Source organism: Lissotriton vulgaris, chromosome 5, assembly GCF_964263255.1.
Source record: "Lissotriton vulgaris chromosome 5, aLisVul1.2, whole genome shotgun sequence".
NCBI lineage: Eukaryota > Metazoa > Chordata > Amphibia > Caudata > Salamandridae > Lissotriton > Lissotriton vulgaris.
In genome coordinates this window covers 1,365,349,169-1,365,375,490 of record NC_141693.1, presented here as the reverse complement: position 1 = coordinate 1,365,375,490, position 26,322 = coordinate 1,365,349,169, and the positions used below count along the sequence as shown (strand labels likewise).

The 26,322-nt window shown below is 47.2% G+C and overlaps 1 protein-coding gene across 2 annotated transcripts in view; it reads right to left on the bottom strand.

Annotated features, from left to right (window-relative positions):
- Positions 1-22,396, bottom strand: part of AP4B1 (adaptor related protein complex 4 subunit beta 1) — a 286,861-nt gene extending 264,465 nt beyond the window's left edge. The window contains exon 1 of one of the 2 annotated variants that reach the window (XM_086923299.1): positions 22,221-22,396. The gene's annotated coding sequence lies outside the window, so the exon portion shown is untranslated. The remainder of the gene's footprint in view (positions 1-22,220) is intronic. The other variant, XM_086923302.1, reaches the window with a different exon arrangement.
- Between the last annotated feature and the right edge of the window lie 3,926 nt (positions 22,397-26,322).

Here is a 26,322-nt window from a genome sequence, read left to right as displayed (position 1 = left end):
TGACTTTTCCGGACCTCATCCCGCTGTCAGAAGTTTGCTAGTTTGCAGTTGAGGTTAGTGCCCCTCAGGTGGTTGCTTCCTGTTTGTCTACTTGGTTGCGCTCCCAGTTGGTAGATGTGCTGATCTGGATCTGATCTGGATTATTATTATTATTTTTTTTCCTATTTATTTGTGTATTTGTTTATTTATTTATTTTTCTGTTTACCTTGTCTTCCTGGAGTTTTCCTGGTGTTCCAGTGTGGGTTATGTTACTGTGGATCTGGTTTTTCTGCTTTTATGTTACGTTGCCGTTATGCCTTTTGCTGTATTGTTTGTTATATTATTCACCCCCTTTGGGCAGCTTGTTGAGCTTGTTGGGCCTTGCACTGCCCTTTCTTTAATGCCTGGTTATAGAGGAGCCAGGTTGCCTTGCCCTGCCTTGACTTGGCTCCGCCTGCCGGCGCGCTCTCTCAAGGATCACGGGCCACCACCACTGTCAGTTATGATGACTCAATTTAAGGCACTAAAAAGTATGGTGGGGTGACCTTATTTTCCTGCCCTGAACAATGCTTCTTTAGATGTGATAAAATGAATGTTCGTTATACTGACACGCAGTGCCCACATTCACTGCTGCAATATAGGCTTCCAATACTCTAGTCACTCACAGGCACAGTGAGTTTCCCCCGCTGCAGTTTTCCACACGGGATCCTGGTCCTGGTCGTTGGAGGGGTAGCCTTCCCCTGTCCTGCTTGGTGCTTGGTGATGACTGACAGAGACTGGCCCTCCGGCGCCCTCTGGTGACCTCCTCTCTGTGCGTCCCTGCGATGCCTGCTGGTTGATGTAGGCAGCGCCCGCCTGGCCGTTTTCCTTGCCGCGGTGCTGAACTGCGAGGCAGACGACCCCCAGGGAAAGCAGGTGAGGTCAAAATGAAGTGGCTGGAAGTATGAGGTCCGGCGCCTCGGAGGGGTCTCGTGTACGGGGCTTTAGGTAATATGCCCCCCGCGGCTCGTGGTGCTCAGCTCCCTTGGCTCCTGCAGCTTGTGCCTCTCGCTGCTCTCGCTGCACCGTCAGCCTCTCGTACGCTCTGAGGCCCTCAGGCGAAGCAGGCAGAGCCGGGTCTAAGGCAGAGCGGGAGGTTGCGGTCACGGCCGCAGGCAGGGAACCACGATCAGACTCACCTGTCCGCGCTCACCGCTCTCCGCTCGATTGCTCGCCGTTCGCCGTCCCACCGCTCCTCTTGCTGCTCCGAGGCGCCAGGTGCCAGATACCACTTGGTTTGAAGCTCGGCTCGGCTTTCGGGGAGGGGGTGAGGGCTTCCTTGCCTTACCCCTGGCTCCTCTCGACCCCTCGCAGCCTCGCCTCAGCCGTGCTCCTTGCTCCTCGTTCCCTGCTCAGAATGCTCGCTGCTCACAGCTCATGCAGGAAGTGAATAGGAACACACACTATTTAAGGACTGTCAACTTCAAGGCACTTAAACATGCTCATAATCTGCTTAAATACTGACTGTAGGTCATTTTGAGAAGTGTACAAGCAAACCAGCATGTTCATCAACGTATTTCCGTGTAGTAAACTGGAAGAAAGAAGCGTTGTGCTTTCAATTTTAGTTCGTGTTTTTGGCAACATTAGGAAATATGCTACATTTCCAATAGTTTGTAACTGCTGCATGCTGCAGAACCACTTTGGTTTGGTTATTTTCAAGTCTCCTTCTCAGGTTTTCCTGTCTTTGTGTAGAGTGATGTTTTTCACAGCAGGCAGAAATGGGATTGGCTCTAGGCAGGAGTTCAATGAAACGAGAAATATCTGCATCTGGCTATTATTAACATTTATGAAGCAGAAATTAGTGACAGAGGGATAGCCCGGCAAAGACATTTTCTCACCTTAAACAGCAGAAACTTCAGTCCCACATTTCACCCTTACTATCTACCAAACAGCATGGCTCAGGAAGAACTAATCAGCACCCCCTCATTAAGAAGATTCATGTATTCGCTAAAACTAGATCTGCCAGCATCCTTCTCCCTTTCTTATATGGACCTCCGCCTTTCAGTCACAGAAATGCAGGCAATACACTGCCACTGTCTGGGAAGCTATTCTCACCCCAATCTTGTACAATGTCACAACCAGGGGCAGCCAAGATGGATCCCACTTACCTTTCCAATTAATACTGTGAGCCAAATGTAAAGAACGAACATCAGAAGACAACCCCTCCAGTATATGCAGACTCTCCTTTTTAATGTTTCCATTATTTGCCCTGTAAACTCTCTAATGTTGCTATGATCTTGAGGTCGCTGTTGCTTCTGAACACAGGCTATGCCTCCCTATATATGCATCAAGCCAACAATTTATGCCTCCTGCCTTTCAACTGATCAGTTTTTTTCTTGCTAAAAGCTGTAGACTTTCAGGAGATAGACAGTGTGCCTGATTCTAGTGCTTATCAAAAGTAATAATATAGCATTACCTCACATGCAAATAATGGTTGTTTTTGTTTTGTTTTTTGTGGAGTTTTATATAGCGCAAACTTGACCCGAAGGTATCAGAGCGCTTTACACGAGCACCAGTTGTGTTACAGTCAGACAGACACATTCATTTTTGTTAGGCACTGGGAGATTTAGTGATTTGCTCAGATACACAGAATGTTGAGAGTCCCTGCCGAGACTCGAACCTGGTTCCCCAGCTCTGAGGTCGAGCTACCCTAGCCGTTAGGCCACAAATGTTGTGTCTTTCTACCGTTTTCCATCATAAAATTGAATACAATCTCAAAGAAAAGTCTTCTACCATGAAAATAGACCTGGACTTAAAACTTACGATTTTTGCCTCTCCTATTTTCTTTCAACCAAACCACTCTTGCTTTCCATCCTCTGCATCCCTTTATCCCTCTGATAAAAACCTTTTCAAAGTCACATGCATGTTCGCCCTAATCTCAATTTTTGTATTTCTGCAAACTGCCCACACCTCACCTCAAAGATCACAACTGCTCTTCTTAAAACCATACTCCTGCAATCTAATCATACCTATTCTCGAGTAGTTCATCCATTAATACTGCCAAACTGTTGTAAATAAAAGTAGCGCAATCCAAGTTGTGGCTTTAGGTAGTTTATTTCCATGAAAGATGTTACACGATTAGAAGAAGACGAACCCCACCAGGAGCAGCCTCCCTGCCACTCAGCCCTTCATCCAACTGACAGTCTTTCTCACTCAACATTCTAACTAGCTCCCACACCAAACATTCTAGGCTGAGCAGCAGGAATACAACACAAACATTTTCATGAATTTGCATGCCCTCCTCCCAAGAGCACAACACTAATCCCAATAATAACATTCAGCCTCCGAAGCAGCACGACGCCCCAGCCTAAAGCCCTTTAACGTCTCCTCAGGGGTAGCAAGCACTAAAAAATGCAATAACAGTACAATATATAACCCTCCTGACGTTCATGAATACTAATACTATAACACTCAGCATTCGGGCAGTCGATTGCAATTGGTGAGCAAAATAACGATGGATTCAACCCAGATCTGTGACTGGGGGTGAAAATTTTGCCATTGTGCAACATTCCATCCATCATCTTGTTCGTTTTGCTGTTCACTCTATGTGGGAAGGGTATGCCCAGACGTGAGTCGCTTGCTCACTACGCCACTGGAGTTAAGCTATCCTGGCTGAAGACGGCTGATACCAGACAAGAGGAGATAACCTGCACACCTATTTTTTAAAACAATAATTCTTTGTGTCTATTCACCAGTATCTTTATTTCAGAATACTACGTTTTCAACAACTGCTGCAACCCTGGAGATCCCTGACTAGCCCCCGTCAGGTGGGTATAATAAACAGATTCTGTTTGACTATTGAGTAAGTCCCAAGGTGCACTGTTCATGAGCCCTATAAGGTGCTGAAATAAATCAATTTGCTAATGTTTCAATTCAAAAGATATCTTCCGACCTAATCATGTCTCTATTTAAATGCATGTTAAAGCATAATCCAAAAATTCTCATTTATGTTGCCATCAGAACAAAAAATCAATCATGCATGATAATCAATCCAAAAATGATCAATCACATATCAAACATTTCATCTAATGTATATAATTTTTCATCAAGTTTTCAAGTATAAGAACAAGAATAAGTAAAAGAACGTAAAAAGCACCCAATGCGTTTCGGTGGAAACACCTTCATCAGGGGAACACTCCAAATCATATGCGCGTTTAAAATGATGATGTTCGCGTCCTGCGCGTGTCGTTTTTATTTGTGTGAAGATGCGCACTTCGAACGGATGCATAGAACAAACAAAATTCCCAATTCAAAAGGTAGCCTCTAGTATTCTGTGTGCACTCTATCAACTCAAATCTTCAAATGTCGGTCCTCCGAGGACTCAAATCTTCAAATGCCGGTCGACCGGCATTTGAAGATTTGAGTTGATAGAGTGCACACAGAATACTAAAGGCTACCTTTTGAATTGGGAATTTTGTTTGTTCTATGCATCCGTTCGAAGTGCGCATCTTCACACAAATATAAACGACACGCGCAGGACGCGAACATCATCATTTTAAACGCGCATATGATTTGGAGTGTTCCCCTGATGAAGGTGTTTCCACCGAAATGCATTGGGAGCGGTCGGATATTCTGTTGAAGCATTGAAATATGAACGCACTGAAAAAAAAATTCAAATACAAAGAAGTGCATAACACAATTGACAATTTCTTGTGCTTTTTACGTTCTTTTACTTATTCTTGTTCTTATACTTGAAAACTTGATCAAAAATTGTATACATTAGATGAAATGCTTGTTATGTGATTGATCATTTTTGGATTGATTATCATGCTTGATTGATTTTTCGTTCTGATGGCAACATAAATGAGGAAATTTATGGATTATGCTGTAACATGCATTTAAATTGAGACATGAATAGGTCGAAAGATATCTTTTGAATTGAAACATTAGCAAATTGATTTATTGCAGCACCTTATAGGGCTCATGAACAGTGCACCATGGCACTTGAACAGATTCTGTTTGACTTTTGAAGACGGCTGATAGCCAGTAACCGGTCTTAGGATGCTTGACTCCGGTCCAGGAAAGACATGGCTTGGCAGTTCGGGCTGGACTGTTCCCATGAGGCACAGGGCCAAGACTGGTTTTCATATGGCCATGTCTGAACTAGGGTGGCTTGGTGAGCAAAATAACGATGGATTCAACCCAGATCTGTGACTGGGGGTGAATGTGTTGCCATTGTGCAACATTCCGTCCATCATCTTGTTTGAATTTGATAATACTGCCTGACAGCCTCACACCCATATAAGACAATACTGCTACAGGAAATGCCCATCACCCAGTACTGTGTCAGTCCACAGCAAAAAACCATCACCAATTGAACGGGCAGGGAATAACTGAAGAGATGTGCCACATGCTGCTGGCTAAGGGTAGACTCTAGCTTAGTCCACCACTGCAGTTCCCGACAAGGTACAGGCTTTGACATATTTTTAACAGCTGACAATCAAGTATGGGATGAAGTTACAAACGTACATTCCAGCAGATCTCTCTACCATGTCTTCCTCAAACCTATGCTTTCTCAGTAAAATAAATTTTAACAAAATATCTCAGAATGGGCATCCAAGTGCAATAACCAGCTAAGTGGACTGTGATCATACGAAATACCATAAAGGGACCTGCTGAAGGGTTCAAAGGTGCCAGTTTACTGTAAACCGGTAAACTGCATACCTGCCTTACACTTCCTCTTACTGATAATTGCAGCCTGCCATAACATGGTAACCGCTCCTCGGTGGTCATAGAAACTATTCCCACATAGGATCAAAACAAAGACAGAACACAGCCCATGTAGGCAAGCTCTTCAGAGCACCTCATTGGAGGGCTAGGAAGTGGTATATAAATGTTGCAATAACATGCAATTAGTTCAAAGTTCAGGTTCATACCAGGAACGAGAGTTAATCTAGTTATATAAATTCTTTCTTCTACACACTACTTAAATTCCATGTACTACAGAGTCAACAAGGAAGCTGTGTTAAGCAAGGGCCACTAGGGTCAGACTGAGACAGAAAATAGGGCCAGAAACCAAAATAAAAGTGTCCCCATTAAAGAATTAAGAAGCTAAACAAGAGTTCCATGTTTACAAACTGTGCTCTTTTTAATTTGTGAAGACACCCTTGGAGTAACTTCTTCAGACATCCATTGCTTGTAAATCTTCTTTATTGAATCAAGATTAAGCGTGTACAGAATAAGGGTGCTGCTACCCCGAGATACAACTCAGCTCCGACACAGCATTCTACATTAGTACTAAATACATTCTAATTAGGCCGTACATTCTAAATTCTATATTCTACAATCTAACTTGACTACTAAGTTACCACACATCTCCTTTCTCAATAAAAAATAAAAGATGAAAATAACTTATCCATCAACTAACTAATATTGGTAATATAAGTTTTACTTACAAACATAATCCTCTAAAAATGTTGGTGTGATTACTTTCCTTTCCTTCCACTTTTGGTGTAAATTTGTCACTCAAGTGTAAAGTCATTAGTAGAGCTCATGGGAACAGATTCATGTGGACCTGGATCTGTGTCAGCTTCAAGACCCAACTCCACATTATCCTCTGAAACAACATTTTCATGAACAGGAGCAGCATCTGGTTGAACAGAAATCGAATCTGATGACATAACGGGGTTTAGCCACCAGTAGCCACCCCCATCTCCCTCCTTGAAGAGGTTTCCTGACTCAGAACACCTAGCTAACACAATTGTGCTCATGTGAAGAATTGTACCATAATCTAACATTACCGTGTTGCGCATTACTTTGGTGATTGTTCTAGGATGTGAGAAACATGGTTGAAGTTTGACAACTTTCTTTGTGGTTTTGACTCTAACTAATTGACCAACCTCAACATATGTCTCCTTGGTTCCATGTTTCTTATCATCAAATGCTATCTCTGACCTTCTTTGAATCCCAATAGTATTTCCTACTTCTGCCCATCCAAACAAGATTCATTTTGCAATAAGGAAATCTGCCTCACATTAAACCAAAAGGGCTTTCGCCCCAAGTATCATGTACAGTTACTCTATACGACCATAACATCTTATCTAACTCAGTACACCAATCTTTTCTTCCTTGGTTGGCCAATTGTAACGTTCCTTTTATCACCCTGTTAACTCTCTCCACCACTGAGTTCCCTTGAGGTTGATATAAGCAGAAAACCTCTGCTTGACGCCCATAGACTCAATGAACACTTTCATAGCATTCGATTTGAACTCTACCCCGTTGTCAGTTAAGATAGAAGCAGGAGGACCTTCTCTAATGAAACATTCATCGAGAAATTTGATTACTATGTCAGTGTTAACGTTCTCCACAACATTCAGTTCTATCCATTTCGAGAACAGATCCACTAAAACCAATATATGTTTAAAAGAATCATCCTGCCATATTATGGGTCCCATTATATCCAACTCTACTTCCTACCACGGTAATTTGGGACATCCCAAAGAAGACATTGGAGGATTGAGTGTTTTTTTACTTTTATCTGAACACTCATAACTGATGCATTCTCTTACAGACCTTTCAATTTCTAAGTCAACTCTAGGCCACCAGTACAAGGTTTTAACGTTTTTCTTAGTCCTGGAAACCCCTGGATGCCCTTCATGTCCCAATGTAACGATTTTGGAGCGGACACCTTTGGGTGGAACTAGCTTATCACCACGGCACACAAAGGTGCCATCTAAGCTTCGTTCAACTCTTACTTCCCAGAATGGTTTGAACTGAGGATCCGACTTCGAATGTGTGTGCCAAACATTAGAGATTCTTTATTTAACACGATCAAGAACCATATCTTTAGTACATTCACTCTCCCATTCATCCTTTGACATGCCTTGAGAGTCAGAAAACACTCCAGCCACACAACAATCATTCCAAGAGTTATGATCCACCTCTCTCATGGGCAAAGAAAGTCTTCTTAGGAAATTTGCAATAACATTCTTAACCCCTGGAACGTACACAATAATATACACAAAATCCTGAAGTCTCATGGATAATCTCGCAATCCTGGCTGATGCTCTACATAAACCCTCAGTGGTCAATAGTTTGGTCAAAGGTTTAGGATCAGAACGGAGTGTCAACTGTTTGCCCCAAATGAATTTGCGAAAATGTTCCATTGCCCACACGTAGGCCAAAGTTTCCTGCTCAATAACAGAATACTTCTCCTCGCATGGTGAAAAGGAACGTGATGCAAACGCTACGACTACCTCCACACCTTGTTCAGACATTTGCGAGAGGACACTGCCTAAGCCAGTTCCACTAGCGGTACAAAAGGGGGTGGTGATGGACGGAGCATCTGAATCAATCAAACACTCACACCCAGTCAAAAGATCTGGGTTTAATCCATCACCGTTCTTTAGCCCACTCTGCCACCCAAGTTTAGACATGGCTATATGCAAATCAGTCTGACCCTGTGCCTCATGGGAACAGTCCAGCCCGAACTGCCAAGCCATGTCTTTCCTGGACCGGAAACAAGCATCCGAGGACCGGTTTCTGGCATTCCAGCCGTCTTCAGCCCGGCTTGCTTGAATCCAGTGGCAAAGTGAGCAAGGGACTTACGTCTGAGCATACCCTGCCACACTTATGGCGGACAAAAGCGGTACAAAAGGGGGTGGTGATGGACGGATCAACTGAACCAATCAAACAATCACACCCAGTCAGCAGATCTGGGTTTAATCCATCACCGTTCTTTAGCCCACTCTGACACCCCAGTTCAGAATTGGCCATATGCAAATCAGTTAGACCCTGTGCCTCATGGGAACAGTCCAGCCCGATCTGCCAAGCCAGACAATATAGTTAGGCAAGAAAATACCTACTTTCTAAAAGTGGTATTTTCATACACAGAATATTAAAACCAGCTTTACTAAAAGATGTATTTTGTTATTCTGAGTTCTGAGTCCATCACCACACCCTTTTGTACCGCTTTTGGCCGCCATAAGTGTGGCAGGGTATGCTCAGACGTGAGTCCCTTGCTCACTTTGCCACTGGATTCAAGCAAGCCGGGCTGAAGACGGCTGGAATGCCAGAAACCGGTCCTCGGAAGCTTGTTTCCGGTCCAGGGAAGACATGGCTTGGCAGTTCGGGCTGGACTGTTCCCATGAGGCACAGGGTCAGACTGATTTGCATATAGCGATGTCTGAACTGGGGTGGCAGAGTGGGCTAAAGAACAGTGATGGATTAAACCCAGATCTTTTGACTGGGTGTGAGTGTTTGATTGATTCAGATGCTCCGTCCATCACCACACCCTTTTGTACCGCTTTAAGCCAGTTCCACTGGCATCAGGGGTGAGAAAAGTTTGAGCAGCAAGATCAAACCCTTGTAACATAGGGGCATTGGCTGTAGCTAACTTTATCTCATGAAATGCTTTCCTGCAACCTTCACTCCACACGAAAGGTGATTTGTTTTTCATTAAGACACGCATTTCATATGTTTTATGCGAAAATCGGTTGACGAACTTCAAGTAAAATTCCGCCAAACCTAAAAACGATCTGAGTTCGTCCTTTGATTTAGGTCCCGGGGAATTAACAATATCTTCAACCAATTTTGCTTTGGGTTTAGTACCTCCTTCACAAATTTCGTGCCCCAGGTATGCGACTGACTTTTCTGAAAATTTGCATTTGCTTAATTCAGCAACTAATCCATTATCAGCAAGAATTTTGAGTACCTCTCCGAGTATAGTCATGATGAGACTTGCTCTTCCCCATTATCTAAATGTCGTCTTGAAAAAAAATTACTTCCCGCAAGTGACCAAATAACCTTGACATTAATCTTTGGAACACTGCAGCCGCTGAGGCCAAGCCGAACGGCATACGCTTGAATTTGAAGCAACCAAAAGGAGTACAAAATGATGTCAAATGTCTGCTATCAGGATCTAGAACTATTCGGTGATATGCCGCCGATAGGTCCGAAGTGGAAAACCACTTAGCCTCTCTGGTCAAAGACATTTTGTCTATTCGGGGTATTGATCAATAAGTATTTGGCTATTTAAATACCTCAAATCCACCCATAAGCAGTCCTTTCCATTGGCCTTGCGTGCTATGACCAACTGAGAAACTCACTCCGCTGCCTCCACTGTCTCAATTACATTTGAATTTTATCAATTTTTCTAATTCGACTTCATCTCTAACGATCATTGGCACATTCCTTGCTTTGTGTATTTTGGGATCAGCATCATCTTTCAATCGAATATGGTGGGTAAATCCCTTCAGCTTGCCCATATCATTTGAAAAGACAGAAGAGAATTCATTAATAACCCACTTTTTTGTGTCTTCACCGTCACAAGAAACCAACACCTGTTCCTTGCTATTTGAATCCAGAATGATATTCAGGCTTTTCTGATCTTTCCATCCTAATACGGACGGCCCTTTTTGGGAAATGTACAATTTACAAGTGTCATGTCTGCCCTTAAATCTAAAGACGAACACTCTAAAACTCTGAATATCAATTCTTTCTCTGGTATAACTTTCTGGAGCAATATCGGGAGGTACCAACCATCCTCCAATCTGGGAAACAAATTGTTCCTCTCACACGTGTTGAGCTATGGTTGTGAAAGGAGACCCCGGGTCTGCAGGCAACTGAGTGAGGACTCCCCCTAAAGAAACCTGGCACAAAGGTTTATTGGAAGACCCATCTGAAATATTTAAAACAACCTTCTTTTTCATAGCAATTTGCAACTGAACACCCTAATCACTAGAAGATGAGCTACAGTCTGGTTCTGTTTCTTGAATACACGATACCTTACTTTTAAAATTTTTGTGCATTTTTTTTCTGCATACCTTAGCAAAATGTCCTACATCACCACACACCAAACATTTAGTTGTTTTCACAGGACATTTAGGATAGTGAGCAGAATGTGACCGACTGCCACTCCTAAAGCAAACCAACTCAGAATACTTTTTTGTCTCCACATAGTCTTTCTTAAAAGCCCCTGTCTTGACATCTCTGTTATTCTTATGGTTACTTCTGCTATCTGAAATTTTATAAACAATTTCCACTTCTTTTTTGTCATTGGTTAATGATGCCTTAGCACACTATTCCAAAAGTTCGACTTTTTTACCACGGCAATGATCTCTTTCAAAGAACCTTCACCCTCCACCCTCAACTTGTCTTGGATTGTTTTGTTTTTTGTATACATGACAATTTGGTTGTGTATAAATGAAGCTGTGCGAATCTACATTTGACAGCCAGTTTTCTCAAAGCAGAAACATAATCCTCAATAGACTCGTGTTTATCCTGTTTCCGTTGAAAAAATGAATGTCTAGTGACAGCAGTACACACACTTGGGGGAAAGTGGTCATCTAAATCGAGTAACGCTGCTTTAAAAACATCAATGTCTCCCCCAAATCTATCTTGCTTGTGTTGTTGATTATAGATCCGCAACCCTTCAGGACCCAAGCCTAACAAAAGGATCCTTGTTTTCCTTTCCGGAGAAAATGACCCATTGACATCCTCCAAATTTGCAATGTAATTGAGGAAGTATTCTTTCCAGTCCAACCAAGCAACTGGTGGATCACCAGATACTGCCAAAAACTCCCTCGGAGAACTGAGGTGCATGCCATGTAATGATATTTCCCCAGAAGAGACACTGTCACTGGTAGAAGGCATGGTGAAGTAACAGCCCCAGAAATTTCAAAAATAAAGAGAAAATACTATGAAATGGTACTTGAACACGTTGCTTGAATTTAGGAAAAAAATATAGCAAAACTCTGAGCAAATATCACAAGAAGAGTCTCTGGTAACAACAATTGGTACTAGAACACGTTAGTTAAATTTGTGTAGAGTAATCGATCCTTGAATATATTATAGCCAGCACCCTTGTACACTTTAATTCATGCATAAAGTAAAATTAGAAAGACAATAAATACTGTGTAAAGTCTGTGAAAACTATTCCGGTGATAATCTCCCCCTCTTAGCTCCAATGTGACTGAACTCAGCGGAAAAATACCACCCAAAATGGCCGCCAAGTGTGACCTTGCGTCGGGTCACGTAGAGCGTACCCAGACTGCACTGCCAGGTGGTGATGAGTTTGCGCGGTTATGCGTCACACAGGGAGACCGGGAAGTTCGTGAACAATGCAGCGTCTTTTAAAAGGTAAGCTGCTGAAGATGTCCGTTCGTTAAGTGGCGCGGGGCTAGCTTTTTGAAAGACAACAGAGCAAAGCGCACAGGATGTTAAGGAAGGCCAGTACGTGGTACAATGAAAAATGCAATTGCAGGGAAAACAAGCACTGGCGTTGCCAATAGGTCTCGCAGTAGGAAAGTTGGAGCTATTGGTTTTGTAAATGACAAAGCCCTTAATGTTTTTAAAATGAAAACAAAAATAAAAGGCATTGTTATTTGCAATTGTAATAGCTCCAACTTTCCTACTGCGAGACCTATTGGCAACGCCAGTGCTTGTTGTAAATGTGTTTGTGCTGTGATTGTGTTAAAAAAGTGTATGTCGAATAGCTGGCCGGCCTGAAGCTTGAGTGCACTCAAGCATGCACGCGCGCCGCCATCTGTCTGTCTTTGATCACGCCACCATCTGTCTTTGTCTTAGATCACAATCACTTTCACGGCCGCGCGGTGTTACTTTTACTTCCGCGTGGCCAATGCTTGTTTTCCAAGGATGTCTGTTTTCCATGTTGATGGGCCATTCGGTCTTTCCCTCTACATCCTTTGGTGTTGCTGAAGAAAATGCTAAAGGCAGCTGCCGAGTTCTATTTAGGAAGCCCTCTGCTTCCTCTGTAATTGAGACATTTGTGTATTGCCTTGGCAAACGTTTTTGTTGAGGTGAAACCAAGCAAGCTTTCTCTTCCGAGCAGAATCTGGACTTATGCTGCATGAGCACCTAATATTACTAAATCTAGCCTCTTGCCAATCGTAGCTATTTTTTGGCGCTCAGTGTGTGCTGTTTTTAGTGCCTCATGTTCCCACACCAACGTTCACTGTGCAGTTTAAAAGTGTATGGAGCATGTCTGCAATCTAGGGGGAACGGAACATATGTACAGTTAGGCATTTAAATTGCATCATGCGGGGGGCGTGGCCAAGATGGCGGGGTGAGCGGACGCTTCCTCCAGTAGCTCCTCCAGCCCGGCTCAGCTCGAGCCCCTTTTTCTGCGCTTCTCTCCCCCCGCTGCTGCTCAGCGAGCGAGAGGAGTGTGCCGGAGTGCCTGGTGCGCACATTGATACCACTTTGGCCCTCATCGCCTCGGAGGAAGCACTTCGAAAATTTGGTCAAAGATCGAAGTACGGAGGAGAGCCTGGGAGGCGGAGCTAACTGCAGTGCTGTCCAGGCGCCTCGGCTGGGCCTGGTGCTGAAAGCTGACGATCCGGGGGGGATCGGACCCGCCGCGCACCGGAGGATAACGGAGCCCTACGGACGGGGTCTTGGTGACACGGAAGACTTTGGATTTGAGTTTACGCCTTGGCCCTCCGACTAGCGACGGCGACACACTGCGCTGTGCGGGCCCCGGCCCCGTGAACGACGACCGGAGGCCTCAACACTGAGATCGGCCCATCTGGGCCCTCCGGTGAAACTGTGTGACATTGGCTGCGGACTTTCTTTGATCGCTGTATCCCGGGGGTCGCCAGTGATGTCGCCAGCCCAGGCCGCTCTACCTGGCCCCGCCCTGCCGCCATCTTGTCCCTGAAGAGCTGGTGTTGGTGGCCTCCGTCTGTGACTTTGGCTGGCGGGCGCTTGCTGTCGCCTCCGCTACTGGACTAACTTCCCGAGGGACGTGCTGAAGAGAGTCCTTTGCTTTGGCTCCCGGTCGCCGCCCTGGCCGGGCGCCGCGACTGGTAGTGCCTTGGCCGGACCGCCATTTTGTCGCTGGTGACGCAGCACCCTTGCTTGCAGAGCGGTCTCCACATCTGGCGCCCACGGGCGACTAGGCAACTCTGAAGCGGCCGGACTTGGGCCTCGTCCACTGCAGCGACCACGATGACTGGAAGAGGCGGCTCGAGGAAGGGGGACCGCACCCTGCCGGATATGCTTGGCAGGGCCCAGCAGCTGCGGGACAGAACACAGCCGTCGCCGGGATCCTCCCGGGCCTCGGAGGATGCGGCTGGGGGCGAGCCACCGGTCACGAGGTCCTTTATGGAGGAATTATTTAGTTCCCTCAAGGAAGACTTTCAAACGTTGAAGAGAGAGGTGGCCAGCGAAGTCCGTGAAGTACGCAGAGAGGTGGAGGGCCTTGGCGAGCGAGTTGAAACAGTGGAGACGGCGGGCCAGCGCCGAGACAAAGAGATAGTCCATCTTCAACAGGACGTTCTCCGCCTCCGGGAGCAATGTGTCGAGCTCCAGGCCCACTCTGAAGACCTTGAGAACAGGTCCAGGCGGAACAACATCCGGGTGCGGGGTGTCCCATCCGCGGACGAGGGGGCCGATTTGGTGGCCTATCTACAGGACCTGTTCCGTGAGATCTTGGGGGAAGACGCAGAATTCCCTGTCCGCATTGACAGAGCGCATAGGGTGGGTCGACAGCGCCAGTCATCGGCGCCCCCTCCGGACATTTTGGCATTCTTGCCCGACTTTCCGCTGAAGGAACGCATCATGGCGGAGGCCCGAAAGAAGCAGCCTTTAACTTTCAGGGAGCGGCCTGTAGCGCTCTACCAGGACCTGTCCGCCATCACGCTGCAGAAGCGCAGGTCCTTCAGGATTGCCACTGACTTTCTGCGCGAACACAAGACACCCTACTCCTGGGGACACCCTTTCCGTCTGATCTTTAGGTGGAACGGGGTGCTACACCAACTGCGCTCCCTACAAGACATCTGCGGAGTACTGGGACTCACGGCCACGGAGGAAGACGGAGCAACACCGTCGTGGAGGCGCCCAGAGAGACGGAGCCGACGGAGGTCGACGAGGAGACAGTCGCCAGCGAGTGCAAGTCGCCCCGATTCCCCAACTATCAGGGCGGACATGGCAGATGCTTTGAGGGCGGCGGCCAGGGACTTGGCCGACTCCAATGGCGTGGCCATGACGGCCTAAATTCACTCCGGGGGGAGAGATTCTTAGCCTCTACGATGCTGGGTTTGGGGCCGGGGGTCGGGGGGGGAGCGGTTGGAGGTGAGTGGCTGAACGTCCACTTTGCTGTTTTCTACGGACTTGCCCGTTTTTGGGCTTGACTGAGACAATGGGGTGTTTACATTTGTTTTTGTTTTTGGCTAGTTGCCATGAGTGTGTTTGGGGAGGGTGTAAGGGTTGTTTTGTTGTTGCGGGTGTCCCGTCCGATGTTGTCCATGCCTGCGCTTGGCCTGTCCTGGCCTCTCCCGCGCGCATGCCCCATGCGCCCCGCCCGCTGCTCCCTTGCCTGCTGCATAGCGCTTCTGTTCCCCGGGAGGAATGCCGTCCTTAAAGGTGGTGACCCTTAATGTTAAGGGTCTGAATAACCCTGTGAAGCGTAGGGCGATCCTATCACTGCTGGAGGGGACGCAGGCGGATATATGCCTCCTGCAGGAGACCCATTTACTGCCCAGGGATTGCCATAGGCTGCACTCTGCCAAGTTCCCCACTCAGTTCTTCTCCTCAGCGGCGACCAAGACTGCGGGTGTGGCCATTCTTTTAGCTAGCTCCTTTAGAGGCGAGGTTCTGTATAAATATGCCGAACAAAAGGGGAGGCTCCTTGCATATCGCATGCGACTAGGGGGAATAGCTTTTACGGTTGGCTCCGTTTATAGCCCGAATAATCACCAGGATCGTTTCTTAGACTCAGTGTTGGTGGACGTCACTGCCTCGCCCGATCGCCATGTTATCCTGGGGGGGGACCTTAACATCGTTTTCGACTCTGCTATGGACAGGTCGGCGCAACGCTCCCCGCAGACGGGGGAACTTCCCGCTCGGTGAAGGATCGGATTGTGGAGATGGATTTGCACGACCTCTGGCGCTCTATGCACCCCGCTGATAGGGACTACTCTTACTTCTCCCATGCGCACCGCACTTACTCGCGGCTGGATTACCTCCTGGTGAGTGGACCGCTGCGCACTGCCGCCACGGCGGCGGACATCGGGGTCCTGTCCCTGTCTGACCATGCGCCAGTTTCCGGCGTCTTCAAGTGGCCGGGGGCCTCTCCCTCTAGAGGGACGTGGCGTCTGCGCGATACTCTTTTACATAAGAAGTCTGTTGTGAAACGCGTAGGGGAGGTCATTCAGGATTATTTGATTCACAACGGCAACTCCGACACGTCTCAAGCAACGCAGTGGGCAGCTTTGAAAGCGGTCCTCCGAGGGGAATTTATTTCCATCTCCTCAGCCGAAAATAAGGAACGGCAGCGTAAGAGGGACGAACTGACTGCGCAGGTCAGGGAGCTTGAGCAGGTTCATCGCCGCACAGGGGCTCCGAGAGTTTGGAGGCAATTGAAAGCGGCGAGGAAGCTCCTATCAGCACTGGATCTTGATAGAGCGGAGTATGCCGCTTTGCGCCTGAAGCATGCCTTTTACTCAGGGGGGGACAAGTGTGGTAAGCTCCTGGCCCATCGGCTCCGGGTTGCACAGCAGCGTAATGTCGTGAAGGAACTGGTAGGTACGGACGGGGTTATTGTTTCTGGTGACGCGGAGGTGGCGGAATCCTTTCGCAGCTTCTACGAAGCACTGTATGCTGTGGAGCCCTCCTCGCCGCGAGATGCCGAGGACTATTTGGAGTCAGTGGCCCTCCCGGTGCTGGATTCCGCCCAGGCGGGCCATCTAGAGAGGGACATCCATGTTGAAGAAGTCATCTCCGCTATAGCGCGTCTGAAGCACGGTAAGGCCCCGGGCCCGGATGGCTACACAGCTTTGTTTTATAAGACCTTCTGCACCGCTGTGGCCCCAATCCTGGCTCGACTGTTTAACTCCTTCTCCGAGCCTGGCGCTATCCCACCGGACCTCCTTAACGCTACGGTGTCAGTCATCCCGAAACCCGGGAAGGACCGGGCCTTGTGTGGTTCGTACAGGCCCATCTCACTCTTAAATGTTGACCTCAAGCTATATACAGGGATTCTAGCATCCCGGCTTGGTCTCCACCTACCGGGACTGGTGGAGGCGGACCAGGCGGGCTTTGTACCCGGTAGACAGACGGTAGACAACACCAAGAGAGTGACGCATGTACTGGAAAAGGCCTCGCGTATCCCGGGGGAGCGGATGTTGCTAACAGTTGATGCGGAGAAGGCCTTCGATAGAGTTCATTGGCCGTACCTTGAGCTGGTTCTCGGGAAACTGGGTATCGGCGAGAAGTTCCGCACCATGGTCTTCAACTGTTATAAACGTCCATCGGCGTCGGTGCGGGTCAATGGGTGTAGCTCCGGTAGTTTTGCCATCGAACGCGGTACGAGACAAGGTTGTCCCCTCTCGCCGCTTTTATTCGCCCTCTACATGGAGCCGTTTGCTCAGAGGATTCGCAATAACCCTGACGCCATTGGGGTTAAGATGGGCCAATATGTCCACACAGTCAGCCTTTACGCGGACGACGTCCTGCTGACCCTGGACGACCCCAAGAGGTCACTCCCTGCTTGCGTCCAGGAACTGGACGCCTTTGCGCGTGTGGCCGGCTTTAAAATGAATATGAGCAAGTCGGTGGCGTTGGATGTGTCACTGGCCACGGACACCAGGAGGGACCTTCAGCGTCTTTTTCCCATGCAGTGGTCCTCGTCTACGGTGCCATACCTGGGGATCCTGCTAGCGCCCACACTGCCCGAGATGGTGTCAGCCAATTACACTTCCCTCAGCAGGAAGATCAAGGAGGAACTTGGCCGATGGAGCAAGGGCCTGCTGTCGTGGCTGGGTCGTATCGCGGCGGTTAAGATGATGGTGCTGCCCCAGATTCTGTACCTCTTTCGTGCGCTACCTCTCCAACCCCCTGTGGGTTGGATACAGCAAACGCAAGCTGACATCTCCCGCTTTGTTTGGCAAGGCCGCAAGCCGCGGATGAAGAGGGTCCTCTCCACGCTTGCTCCGGAGGCGGGGGGTCTTGGTATCCCGGACCTCCGGAAATACTTTCAGGCGGCGCAACTGCGATACTTGGTGGAGTGGAGCAGGTGGGAATCCGACAAACACTGGCTTTTTCAAAGACCAGGCGGTGGCGGGCCGCACCCTCCAGGAGGTTCCGTTCTTGCGCCGCGCGCATCGCCCTGCTAATCTCTACGCCTCTTTTGTTACACGGGTCCCCCTGCGGGTGTGGGATGCGGTTTGCGAGGCTCGTGAACTGACCACCTTCCCCTCGCCGTTCACGCCCATAGTGGGTAACCCGGACTTTGCCCCAGGCCTGGAGCCGGGAGCCTTTTCCCATTGGGTGAGCGCGGGCTGTAGGGCGCTTTTCCAGATCTACGGGCCGGAAGGCGTGATTCCTTTCCAACAACTTCGACAGGAAATCGGCCTGACGGAGATGGACAGACTGCGCTATATGCAGGTCCGACACTGGGCTCTCCAAACCCAGGTGCGCGACACCGCAGCTCGCCAAATCACACCATATGAGCGGTGGTTGGTGACCCGGACCTCGGACGCCAAGCTAATTACCGATTTGTATAAATTCCTTCAACCCCCGACGTTCCACTATCATAACCCGGGGAGGGAGCGCTGGCACAGAGAATTGGGTAGGACACTTAGCCATAAGGAGTGGGACAAAATTGCATATCGGGCGAGGCACTCTGCATACCACACTGGACTTACGGAGACCTTCACTAAGGTGTCTACTTATTGGTATTACACCCCGGAGAGGCTATATGAAATGCATAAACACACTGACAAGGGGTGCTGGCGGGGTTACGGACAGGAGGGTACCCTCTCACACATTCTTTGGGCTTGCCCGGTGCTGACTGCTTACTGGAAGGAGGTCTTGGATGAGATAGATAGGCACTTTGAGATTGAGCTGCCGCGCTTCCCAGCGTATGTTTTGTTAGGCCTTCCCAATGATCTGATGTACCCGTTGAAGTCCCGCAGAGGTAGACAGATTGCTATTGCGCTAGGCTCAGCGGTCCAGAATATTCTTGTCCACTGGCGCACCGACGCTGTCCCCTCCATTACTGGTTGGTTGCATAGACTCTGGCAGGTGTTGGGTATGGAGAAGATGTCGCTTACAGTGGCTGGGGATGTAGATCAATTTGAGGAGCTATGGCAGCCCTTCCTAGCACTACTGTCCACGGAATTCCGGGAACTCACCTGCCCGAGGTACCTTCGACTTCTTAGGCTGCCGACACCGGCGACCCCGGTGGATTAGAACGCACAGAGGATAAGATCTTAAGGGATGGGGTGTGGGCTGTTTGGGGCGGGTTATCCTAATACAGGGCCATTGGACGGGGGAGTTGGGGTGTTGTTTCCTTTCTTTTTCCTTTATTGGGGGTGGGGGGCTCGGAGGGACTGGGTTGTACCTTGATGGATCGCTGATGGCTATTCGCGCTTGGCTTTGGGTGGGGTGTTGGGGTGCACGAGAGGGTTACACAAACTGCCTAATTGCCTTACATTTGTTGTATTTTCCTTCTGGGCCAGCGAACTACTTTTGGCCAACGCTCCTGAGATACGCTTCTTTCTCACTATACTGTATGTAACCTTGACCTCCTATTCCCCTACCCCATGTTTCTTTTGTCTTAATAAAAATGCTTTAAACCTAAATTGCATCATGCGCCACTGATGAAACACTTTGTGCAACTGTAGCTTAAGCAAAAATGTTGGACCTCTGATTTGCTGGGCCCGCCTCTCTTTTCCGATTCTGGCCCATCAGACTATTTAATGTGACGCCCTGCTTAGCAGTACCAGGGTCACTGACAAATAGAAGGACGCGAGCCAAAACCCTGCTGGCTCTAAAGACTCGAGGTGCCCAGCCAGTAAGCACCTCCCACTGTGAAAATAAAAGCACAGAGACGACCGTGAGGAACAGCTTTTATTTACATCTTAAATGTGATTAGAGCTGCAGCACCTAAAAATAATTAATGAGATGACCGATAGGTAAACCGTCCCCGAATCAGCAGGGGAGCAGCATGTCAGTAACAGGAGGCTGCCCCAAAAACTTTACATGACTAATCGAGTATATGGCATCCATAGATTGGGAAAAGGCATCAATCTAACTAGTTTTAGGTCTGTAAAAAACATAAAATACAGCTTTGCTTCCTTCACGAATCAAGAGTCAATACGAAGTGATGGGCTGGAAGTCTGACAGTTATAGACAGTTCTATAGTGATCATTATGTGAGAGCATAGCCACAATGTTAAACTAATTATAATAATGAGTAATGTATAGTACTTAATAAAGTTTGAAAACACTGTAATAAGCTGTAATAACAAAGCGGCATGAAAGTACATGGAAAAGGTGCGATGCTGGGTAGAGAGGAGGCAGGCGCTGGAGAGGGAGGGGGTGGGCTGCCTGCAACTCGAGCTACCATATGGAGGGGGAGGGGGTGGGCTGCCTACTAATGCGTGTGGCAACAGTGTGAGCAATTAGGGGGGAGGAGAAGGGAAGCCAATCAGAGGAGAAGAAGGCACAAAAAAAAAAGCAACGACAAAACATAGAAAAAAATGTGTGAAAATCAGACGTCACTAAACTCGATTGCAAGCTACAAGGGAAACCAAACTGCAATACACTCCATCGCAAGTTAAACGCCAAAATAATAAGAAAACCTGGCGTATTCAGACAGCACTAAAATAGATCGTAAGTTACATAATGAAATGAAACACCAATAAAGTTGATCACAAGTTAAGCAACTATATAATACGAAAACGTATAGAATTTAGATGGCATAAACACGATCGAAATTACAAAGGCAAGAAAAACAGTACCGCAAGTCACAAAAAGAAGAAACAAGTCAAAGGAACCTGTGAAAGCTAAAGTTATGATGAGTGGTGGTGGAGAACGAGAGACGGTGACTATGACAGACTTGATAGTGAGAACTAAAGAGAGGGTGTCAAATAACAAGGGAGAGAACAACACGAGTGGTGGGGGAACGGAGACAAAGTGAAAATAAAAAAACAACACGTACCTGATAAATGCAGAGCGGCCGGGAAACTGAAAGTAGGGCCGGCCTGCGGCCGGCCATGAATAATTAGGGGAGGAGAAGCCCTTTGATGTGCTGTGCGGCCGGTAATGCGTGTGCTTGTTTGGTCACGTGATTCACGTGAACTCAAACAAAACCGCAGCGCAAGAAGCCCTTGGTTTCACGAGGATTTTCGAGACATGAATTCTCGCTCCGCTCAATGCGCTTGCGCGCATTGATAGGTCGCGAGACCTAAAAAACGCTCACCCTCAGAATATGTCCATTCCGTGTCAATCCTTGCCTTCCACTCCGTGTCAATCCTTGCCTTCCACTCCTTGGCTTCCTTATACTGTATTATTCCTGAAGCACTTCCCACCACTCACTATAACGTTGTAGATGGGAAAAAAAATGGTATGAATTGAAATCCCACGCAGATCCAAATCCCGACGTCGCTAAAATTGTATTAACTTCTTCAGACATCCTTCGCTTGTAAATCTTCTTTATTGAATCAAGATTAAGCGTGTACACAATAAGGGTGCTGCTACCCCGAGACACAACTCCGCTCTGACACAGCATTCTACATTTGTACTAAATACATTCTAATTATGTCATACATTCTAAATTCTATATTCTACAATCTAACTTGACTACAAGTTACCACAACCCTGAGTAAGTATTTTGCAAGGCATAGAAGACAGCGTGGATTTCAGCTTGCCGCAGGCATTGTTTGTTATAATATCAGAGATGTCCACAGTAAAAACCTGCCCAACAGACAGTAAAACAGGCCCACAGCAGCATGCCCACACACTGACCTGTCAGACAAGCCCATGGGCCACTGCCTGAAGGCCAGTCTGACTCGGAGGACCACACAACAGGATGATCGCTGCGTGACCATAATGGACTAACATTTGCGTGTACAAGCACCCCATCTTACTTATGTCTTCCGCTCCCAGGAGGCTCACAAGCAGGCACTTCGCCCAGCAAAGCTGGGTCGTTTGAACTCTCGGCTCACCACAAATCTCCAGGCGGGGAGGGACTTTTCTCAATAACTGCGGTTTCAAACGCACCTTGGATCTGTCCATCGAGGACTACCATACAAGGGAGATCCAGGGAGAATTTACTTACAAAAAAAACTATAATAAAACTTGACAAAGACAGATTTCCACGAGCAGAAAAAATAGAATATTATAGAGTAAACCATTCTGACATTTCTATTCAGATTGAGACACCAAAGCTGCCAGTTTCAGTCCTGTCTAATTTATTAGACACTTGGGTTATGTGAGAAAATGAATCAACAAGGTTACCGTAATTGAGACGCCCACAAAAACATGACTTGATCTACAGCAGGCACAGTTTCCTCTTGTTTCCTTGGAGTTATCATCGGTGCCATGACAGATTTCTTTAAAAAATGTAATTGTAATGATATTTTTAGGGATGAAATTTGTTCGTAATTTCTGTTCTTCCGGGTCGCATAACAGCCAATCATAGAGCAGAAAATATTCCGGAAGTCGTCCGGGAGTGGAAGGGATTGGGCAATGTTTAAAGTGAGCTATGTTTGGAGCATTGGGTCTGCACCTCAGCCAATCCTATAGCGCGGTACAAGAAACCTGAAGCGTTCATGGAGTCCGCATGCGTCTTCATATGTTTATAAACACTAGCTGGTGGGTCTCATGTCACGTTGACTGTGAGCTCTTTCTTTTCAAAGTCAGGATGAGGACCGTCCGCGTTCTCGCCATCTAGCGGGAGGAGAGGCTACTCGGTAAAGGCCTGTCCGGAGGACCCGCTCCCATTTCAGCCTAAGAAATCGTTGTAACTTGTGCACCGTCCACCTACCCCCCCACCCCCCACCCCACCCCACAGCGGTAATAACTTGCCTCGTCGGAGCCTTGCAACTCGCTTTTTCCCCGGACAAGTACAGCAAAAATGAAAGCAGCACAGCGCGTGCAGCCTGAGGCTGGAGAGCACAGGCAGCAAGGGAGTAGCAGAAAATTCAAATACCCCCATTTCAAATCAAAGTTCTTGCACGTCATCACGACATTCTCCAGAAGAGCTCTTTTGTCACTCTCATTCAAGAATCTATCCATTAATCCTTCCATCCACCTGCTGGTATCCACAATGTCACCTTTAAATTCTGTCAACCATTCATTCTTTAATCTATCATTCAGTCTTTCTCAATTCCGCCAACCTATCCATCCATCGCCAAACCTACCGATCTCCTTTCATTTATCCATCTCTCCAGCCATCCTTTCCCTCACCCATTCACCCTCTCATCCATCTTCCCTTTTATTCATCCATTCCTTCACTTATTAACTCCCATTCATTCATTTATCCTCCCATTCATTCCGTCCATATATCCACCTTTTCAATCGACCCATCCACCCTTTCTCACCACCCTTTCACCCATCAACCATCCTCTCTTTTTTCCATCCCTTCTTTCACTTATCCATCCACTTTCATCCATCAACCCTTTCACTTATCCATCCATTCTTTTTTTCATCCATCCTTTCACTCATGTATCTATCGTCCTTTCACTCACTCATCCAACCATCCATCTACCCTCTCACGTTATGTATGAGCCTTTGTCTGCCGAGTTGCAGATAGAAGAGGCCCATCAAGAAAACCCCTGCTGTAGTTGCTAAAGCTGGGGTTCACTACGCCCCTGATGGTAAGTAATTTAAACATAAATGTGAAAACTTCCAGTAAGCAGGCTTACAGCATATACTCATTAAAGGCTTAAACAGGGGTAATACCACTGTGCCCACACAAAGTAACTTAATTAAGCAACCTAATTAAGCAGGTTCATATTACCTGTATTACCCACACTGCACTAAACAAGAGCCTTTCAACTATAAATCATACAGTTAGCACTTGTAATAAGATGAGGCAGGGTTCGGAAGGAGGTTTGAAGTAAGCTTTTAATTTCCAACTGAACACACCCACGACAAGGAGCGTCCGAAAGCTGCGAGTCTCATCTGTACCTGATTTAACGTTTCCTTGCGCCTCACAGATGCCTTTCCAGCCCCTATCATAACTTGTACATAACAATGGAAGCCCTCGCTGTACTGAACAACTATGTGGGCTAGCACGTTCACTAGACTACTTACAACCCCTTTCAACATTTCCTCCCTCAACGAAACATAGTGAAAGAGAAGCAAAGAAGGAAAACAAAATATATACATATGTGAAGAAAGCATAACGTCTGAATGATTTCTGAACATAATGTATACAAAAAGCAAAATAGAATTATCACAACAGCGGATTACCCTACTGTATAATCTTTGAATTTGCAAGGAGCTTTCTTTGACGCCCCTCACTCCTCACACCCTGATATCCTCACCAGCAGGTTTGCAGAAAGCAGTGGCATTGCCCGTCGGACCCGAGTCAGCAACAGAAGTAATTGTCCCCGAATACAATTCCGAAACTGATTGTGCCTCCTTACCTTGCAGCCAAAAACACCACTCACACTGCCCTTTGTCATTCACTACATGTCTTTTAATGATGTCCACCTGAGGACTGGCGAGGTGCACCAGGCCCCTCTTGTTCCACCAACATTTATTTTTTAGGAGGCTGATCCTTTGCTGACTTGTTTGACCATTACAAGCCGGGTCTGGTGGCTTAGTGGACCAATGCAACCACTTTAGGGCCTGTGTTAGACTTCATTGTCTCAGATTCAAATCCTGATGGGTCCACTTAGCCTTTCATCCTTCTCAGGTTGATAAGATGAGTACCATTTAGTTGGGTAACAATAAACATCTGTTAGTCAGCGCCTGATACCCTAGGGCAGAGGTCTTCAAACTTTTGTAGGTTGAGCCCCCCAGCTGATTTTTTTTAGATGTTGGGCCCACCCACCACCTGACAGAAATTTCTGGAATCTGTTACACTACATAATCTTTGATGGCGCACCACATGCCCATACTTGTGTACAGGGGAACAACTAGACCCGAACTTCGTGGCGGCTAACACTCCCATCCAGGGCTGGCGCTAGCACTGGACGCACATAGTGCAACGGTCTGTTTTGGCCCCCATTTCCTCCTTCTCCCTGAATTTCCAAACTACCACTCACCAACAATGCATCCCATCTCTCTATAGCACCTTTCTGGCAAACATTTAATTTTTTTATAGCTCTACTCATAGTTTACCCACACTCAGTTCTTTGATCTGCATGGTACACATTCTTTATAGCAGGCACATTAACCCTCTGCACTTTTTGGGTGGTAGGAGTGCCCATGTGAGTGCACGGTGAGTTATGCCACAGTGTGAGAGAAGGATAAGAGGAGTGATGCAGGGTGAGTGAGGTGACCATATGAATTTGGGTGCGGATGTTAGTGCAGAGTGGGACAAATGAATGTATGGTTAGTGATGGTCTTATTGGAGTGAGTATGCACATTGAGCAGAAAAGGTGACATCCGAATGAAGTGTTTCATGAGTACAGGGTAAGTAGTGTGCTTGTGTGACTGCAGGGTGTAGTACAGGGTGAACAGCACAAGTGCATTGTGAGTGCAGAGTGATCACTGAGTTCAGGGTGAGCTGGTGATCAGTGTGAGTGCCTGGTGATTAGTGTGAGTGCAGAGTGATCGCTGTGAGTGCAGGGTGAGAGGGTGAATGGTGTGAGTGCATGGTGATCAGTGTGAGTGCATTGTGATCGCTATGAGTGCAGGGTGAATGGTTGAGTGCATGGTGATCAGTGTGAGTGCATTGTGATAGCTGTGAGTGCATTGTGATCGCTGTGAGTGCAGGGTGATCAGTGTGTGTGTGCATTGCGATTGCTGTGAGTTCAGGGTGATCAGTGAGAGTGCAGGGTGATCAGTGTGAGTGCATGGTGATCAGTGTGAGTTCATTGTGATTGCTGTGAGTGCAGGGTGATCAGTGTGAGTGCAGGGTGATCAGTGCGAGTGCAGGGTGATCAGTGTGAGTGCATGGTGATCAGTGTGAGTGCATTGTGATCATTGTGAGTGCAGGGTGAATGGTGTGAGTGCATTGTGATTGCTGTGAGTGCAGAGTGAGAGGATGAATGGTGTGAGTGCATGGAGATCACTGTGCGTGCAGGGTGAGCATGAAAGTGAAGGGCGAGAATGATAGCGAGTTGTCTGAATGCAGGGTGCATTCCCAGACACTTGAACTAACTCAGCAGGTTACTGACGGCAGCGTAGGGTTTCAGATAAGTTAAACGAGTGCTATTATGGCATTAACCAGGGATCAGGGTGGACGAAATAAATGTGCTGATCTTCCAACAAACTTCCAGTGTTATGGTTAGGGTTGCCAGCTTATTATTTTGATGGCCCAGTTGGTACAAAAATAACAGTCACCTGAAGCTGTATTGTCAGCACTTGTCTGTGCATACTTTGAGCAGCAAATATAAATAGTAGCACTTTTAATTGTGTTCTATAGCTGCCTGAATGGTCCATG